The following is a 6,695-nucleotide window of genomic DNA, read 5'->3' on the forward strand; positions in this document are numbered from 1 at the left end:
ATATAGCAAAAATTTGAACATAAAGTTCCCTCATTTGTGAATTTATGTAAATATTAATAAGGAAACCCCGTCATAAGGACAATGGAAGAAAACATAAAGGTTTTGGGAATTACAAAAGTATCAAATGGATAAAAAAAAAAAAAAAATCGTGTGGCATCACAACAAACCGATCCAGATATTGCTATCCGTTTCATGAAGCAGGTTTACTGAAAACTCTTAAGTTGTCTAAACCTGAAAACTCTAACTTTTCCGGTTCACAAAGAGGGTTTATTCAATATCTGTTTCAGTCACCGAAGTGACATTCTCTCCAGAGCTAACCTGGTCGGTAGCAGGTTTTCTTCACTAAACTCGCAGTGTCTTCTTTCTCTGCTCTCATTAACAAACAAAAACTTTTCATGATTTAGTCAGAGTTTTGTCATACTTTTGTGTATTATATATATATATATATATATATATATATATATATATATATATATATAAATAAAAAACTCTTCCTCACCCATCTCGGGCGGTCTTCTTCCGTTTTTTTCCTCCGAGCTCAGGATCTCTACCAGAGGCCTGGGAGCTTCAGGGTTCTGGGCAGTATCTTTGCTGTTTCTAGAACTGCACTCTTCTGGACCGACATGTCTGATGTATTTCCAGGGATCTGCTGTAACCACTCTTCAAATTTGGGGGTGTCTGCTGACTGTGTTTGGAGAAAAATGCCAAACTCTCAAAACAAAGCCACCCTTGCTGTGAAAAAGGTAGTGGCAGCATCATGCTGAAGAGAAGCTTTTTTTAGCATGCGCAGGGCAGATTTGTAAGAAAACCAAATTTACTTTGGATCTCTGAGAAGTGGTGCTCATAGATGCTGGACAACTACCTAAAAGAACGTTCAGTTTTGATTCAGCAGCTCTGAATGAAAATAAATCCTAAAGTTTTCTATTTTTTACTATTGAAAAAAAAGGGAAACATTTTCCTTCTAAATCACAATTATGTGCTATCTTGATCTTTTACATTACATAATAAATATGATAGCTGCTGTTTGTTGGAAAAACTGTGAAAAACGTGCAGAGGCATGAAGGATTTTTGCAAGGCCCTGTGTGTTGGCCTTCTCTATGCTAGATCTGTGATTATCTCTGAGCCACTCAAACATCTCCTCCATTTCCCTCATCCTTAATCTAAAGGGTTATGGGCATTCAAGGTGATTGCAAACATTAGCCTGCTGGAAATTGATATGACTGTGGTCAGAGAGGAAGGCTGCAGCCAGCTGCACAAACACAATCTCTGTGATTCATGAACCCACCTGTGAGCTGCCTGTAGTCCAAACTGACAAAAGGACCCAGTGCTGCTCTGAAGGTACGACTCGATGATTAACCACTGCAGCACAGCCTGACAAATATAAAGAGAGAGAAAGGTGGGTGGTCTGACACTGTGATAACTACAGCAGTTTGGGCTTCTTCTTCCATACAAACCCCCTCTTATCAGTTTCTACCACTTTGTTTACATGGTGCTCTTCAATACTGTATATCAGAGATGGCAAAAGTACTCACTTTCCGTACTTGAGTAAAAGTACAGATACTTGTGTTAGAAAATAGTCTGGTAAAAGTGGAAGTACTGATTAAACTTCTTTACTCAAGTAAAAGTAACCAAGTACAGGCTTATAAATTTACTTAAAGTATAAAAGTAAAAGTAGAAACCACTTTTTTCATGCCGTTGCCTACATTTTAAATGGATGTCTGCCAATAGGACTAGATGTCCGTTGTGTTCATTTTCAATCATCTTGTCATCCATACTACTATGCTAACGCCACCGCCACCAAGCTGCAATGATTTGCCGCGAATGAATACTGCCGAATCTGTCGATTCATCTTGTAGTGGTGCGTCAAATGCAACGTAGATTCCCATGCAATTAGATTGAATTTGGTATTGATGACGTGAAAAATAATAATGGTAACTCCATTGAAATGATTCAAAACTAAAGTAAGGAGCCAATTTTTTTAAATGTAAGGAGTAGAAAGTTCAGATATTTGTGTAAAAATGGAAGGAGTAGAAGTAAAAAGTCGCCATAAAAGAAAGTAGTAAAGTAAAGTAAAAATATCAGAAAAATCTACTTGAGTACAGTAACGAAGTATTTGTACTTCGTTACTTCCCATCTCTGCTGTATATACAGCAAAAACTATGTAACAAAGATCCAGTGGTTACTTGAACACTGACAGTGGAAGGGGTGCTTAGGTTTGACTATATTTCAAATAAAGACCTTTTTTTTTATTAATACAGCCTTTTTGGGACTATTTTTAACAGAAGACCCTCTGAAATTTACATTTTAAAATTTCAAAGGCATACTGACAAAACATGACAACTCAAAAAATAACTAATATAATCATATAATAGCTATTAAAACACCTAAAAATATAATTTACAAGATAAAACATGGTGGTGCCAGCATTAGGTTGGGATGGTTTTCTTTAGCAAGAGAGGAAATCTGGAAACAATTGTGCTCCTCTGGTAAAGGGTGACACTTTTTCTGATGCAGTTATCAATGCAAACACAACTGAAGCAAGCATTTCTAATAGACAAGTAAAACTTTTTTTTTTTCAGGAAATAATTTTTTTTTTATCTGAATGTGAAACCCCATTCTTCCAAAGCATGCATGTACTTAGGACAACTAAGTCTTACCGTTTCCCAGAAGCCTTCAGGTTTGGAGTTTATATCTTCCAAACAGAGATAATTCAGTTACCTGTATTCAGATCAGTAGTTCTTAGACCAACAACAAAAAAATTATTTAAAAATCTTTCTGGACCAAAATTGACATCCTTCTTTAAATACACAGTGAACAACTCATCCAAGATGTGGGAGTTTGTAGGAGAGTTGCTGTCAGTTGGATAGAGTATGGATATATTCTAAGAATAGATTGGTTGGAAAAATAACCAATCTAGTTGGTTAAAACTAGTTTGGTTAAATGATCAGAATCTGAGCAAGAAACTGGTTACAGTTGTAACATCAGGGTTGTAGTACTATTGCTTTCAAGTGAGCAGTTTCCATTAGGCTTGTCCCGATCCGATCCACGTATCGGATCGGGACGCCGATATTGGCAAAAAAATGCGTATCGGCAAAGCATGTAAAATGCCGATCCAGACTGCCGATCCAGTTTTTTAAAAAAATCCGGTCCGTATTTTCCAGTTTCGCCGATTGAAACAATCCATTCCACTATTTTGCGCCAGTGTTTTCCTGTTTTTCATTATTATTAAAACTTACAGTAATACTTGCACCTTTAACTGTTTACGGTTTTACTGCTCACTGTGCAATATTAGATTGCTATTAATAATTTTGTCCAGTTTGTGTTTATCTCTTAATAAACAGGTAAGTTTGTTGTTACCAAGCATTGTGTTTTATTCAATCTCACCTAATTTAGCTGGCTAGATGTTATCAAGAGTACTAAAACCCTTTTCAACATGAGTCTTACAACTAAGGCTAAATACTTTAACTTAAACTTAAATACATGCTCGGATAGGCTGGTATCGGCCAGTATCGGTATCGGATCGGAAGCCAAAAAACAATATCGGTATCGGATCGGAAGTGCAAAAACCTGGATCGGGACATCTCTTGTTTCCATTGCTAGAGGCATCATCTATGAGACATTGAATTTAATTCCTGAGGTTGTAGGTTCAAACCCCACCTTAGATTTTTTTCAAAGTTGCAATAATACTTTAGTGTTTTGGCTAATGTGACTAATTTGTAATTAGCCCTTGTACAAATATAAATTGGGTAAAAACACTGCCAAATTAGATTGTTTGGTTTAGCGAAAATATCGATTGAACACATAACTTCCAACCAGATTAAAACTAAAAACAGTGGAAAAAATATTATGTTATGTAAAAATGACTAACACCTTTCATTTGGCTTATCATTGCCCAATTTTCAAAAAAAACTTTCATTGTCTGCTTGAGCTTATTTAACTAAAATGGCATAAAACAGTGTACCCTTAAATGATTGTTCTCTTCTAAGACATTTTACACAAAAAAAAACGTAAAAAAGATTTTATCATACACACCAATAATTAACAATTTCAAAGGAACTCAAATGGGAAAAAAACAAGAAAACAATTTTTAAAAAAACAGATTATATTGCTAACTGTTGTTATGATCTCTGCCAGTTGATGGTGACATGTTCACATGATGCTTCATGAATTGTGGGGATCATTGAAACATTTTGGCCAAAAGGTTCAACGCCTCGTAAGGCTTCACATCACTAACCAACAGGGGTAAGCAGATAATGCTAAGCTGTATAAACATCAGCTCATTACAGTCTTAGGTGGATAAATCTGCATTTAGGTTAGAATTTTATTTAGTCTCTGGTTTTAAACTCAACAAAATAAAACCTCCTTTTTATCTATCCTCCAGAAACCTCAAACTTTAAGTTAAATGCAGCTCTTCAGTAAGACCTCAAATGTTTTGCCAAGTATGAAGAAAAATTTTGGAAGGGAATCGTTTTCAGAAAGTTTAAATGACAAAAATTTGATGTAAAAGTATTTGTATTCAGAAATGTAAGCCTACTGTGAATGTCTAAATGAAAAGTAGCACTGATAATAATATTATATATATATATATATATATATATATATATATATATATATATATATATATATATATATATATATCACCACAGGGACACATTGCACCATTCTGATCATTCCTTTCATTCTGTTCATATCTGCCTTCAGGTACAAAATGGAGCCCAGTAATCTGCTGAGATAGAAGACATCAGCGGAGTCAGGTGTCTCAGAGGGACACGAGAACCTTAACAGAAAGCTGGTGGACTACTTTGCAACATCATATGGTCATCATATCTTTAAAGCGAAAAAAAGATGAGGGAGGCGATTAATCAGCAGAAATAGAAAGATGTCACATTTCCATGACGGGAGTAGAAATGAAGAAGTTAATCCACCAGTGTTCAACATATTGGACGTATTAAGCTTCAATCCTTTAGTTTTTGCAGCAAGATACTGTAGATCTTCTAGGATTCTGTTGTGGAGAGTGAAATATGTTCTGCCATCAGCGGGGGTAGCAGAGTTAGAGCAAAAAAAAGCAATAAGTTAATAAAGAATGCTGCTTCTGTTCTGGGGACTCTGGAGATTCTCGGTGACAGGATTCTTAATGAAATGAAGAACATCCCTGGGCGTTCTCAACATAAGAATGTAAAAATCAAGCAGGTTTCAGAAAGAAACTTCTTTAAATCTCCTTTAAAACTGGGATCTACAGTAGATCCTTCTTGACTAAAGCTATCAGCATTTACAACTATTTGAATGAGCTTGAATAAAGAGTCAAAGCATTAATTTGCATCTGACTTAGAGTGCTTAGAATGTTGGATCTCCAACCTGCTTAAAAACATCAGAGCACCAACTACGCATTGTTCCTGCATAGGAACTGAAACGTTTTCAGAAAAGCTGCGCAAACCCGCTTTGTTGTAAATCTCAAAAAGTGAATGCCTCTTCAGACAGTTGAGACAATAAATGCAATTGGATCTAAGGTCAAAGAACCTCCAAAAGAACAGCACAGGGAAAATTAAGTTTTTTTTTGTTTGTTTGTTTGTTTGCATTAAAGGGTGCAAAATATTTTGGAACCACATGGGGGCAGAATGGGACCAATACTGACACATGCAGTACTGCTTTGTTTTGTCCCTCAGAAAATGCTAGAAAGACCAGTGAATATGTCAATTCGCAGATCTGATCATCTAGATCATCCATACTTCAGTCTGCAACTTTTTATTATTTGACCTCATGTGTAATTTTTCATTAATCCTGTATTTTGATTAAACGGTCACTTAACCCAACACTGGCTTTTGTTTAAGTACTTGCATGGACAATAATGCTTATTATGTTCATTGGGGTGTTTACAAAACACAGTGAAGAAAAAAAACACATCAGTAATATCTTTTCCATTGACTGTGATACCATGGTTTTTTATTTTTTTGAGTCTTAACGACCTCCAACGCCATTATCTGTGCTCAGACTAGACTAGTCTGCTTACCACTTCCTGTGCTGTAAAAATTAGCTTTTCACAGATCAACTTCCTTGAAACTACAAAAGACTATTGCAAAGAAGAACTTTCACCTACTTATACTTTGCCAAAACAAACATTTTTAAGTCCATTTTATTTTCCACCACTGAGCCATACTTTTTCCATTCCAGCTCTAGCAGTGGAGATTGTGGCACAAAAACAAATAAAGCACTAAGAAATAAAAACAAAACAACAAACCATTATGGCTTTATGCTTTCAGAAAGCTATACAGGAGTGAGCTATATTTACTTAAAAAAACAAGCGCTTTTTACAATATCTAACTAATAAAGGGCACAGAAAATAGTAGTAGTAGAGAACGGTGTATCAAAAATATTTAATAGTTTTTTTTTTTTTTTTTCATTTGAAGCAAAAAATGTACAGTTTTTCTAAGACAGTAATTTTTGCATATTCAAAAACATCTAAAACAACCTTTAAAATCACGACATATTTTAGTTTTCCTTCAAAGCAGAACTGATACTTCAAATGAAATTTGAACAAATTAAAATGTGTTAAACATAGTCACCTTGTTAAAATGTCATTCCTATTGAGGGATCAGCATTTTGCCGTTGGTGATGAAGCTGTATCTAAATAAAGACTAAACACAACGTACTAAGAAAAACTGCAAAAAAAAATGTACATAAAAGTAACACACAAAGTT

The sequence above is a fragment of the Cyprinodon tularosa genome, unplaced genomic scaffold (assembly GCF_016077235.1).
Source record: "Cyprinodon tularosa strain WSP-4 unplaced genomic scaffold, ASM1607723v1 ctg130, whole genome shotgun sequence".
NCBI classification, from domain to species: Eukaryota; Metazoa; Chordata; class Actinopteri; order Cyprinodontiformes; family Cyprinodontidae; genus Cyprinodon; species Cyprinodon tularosa.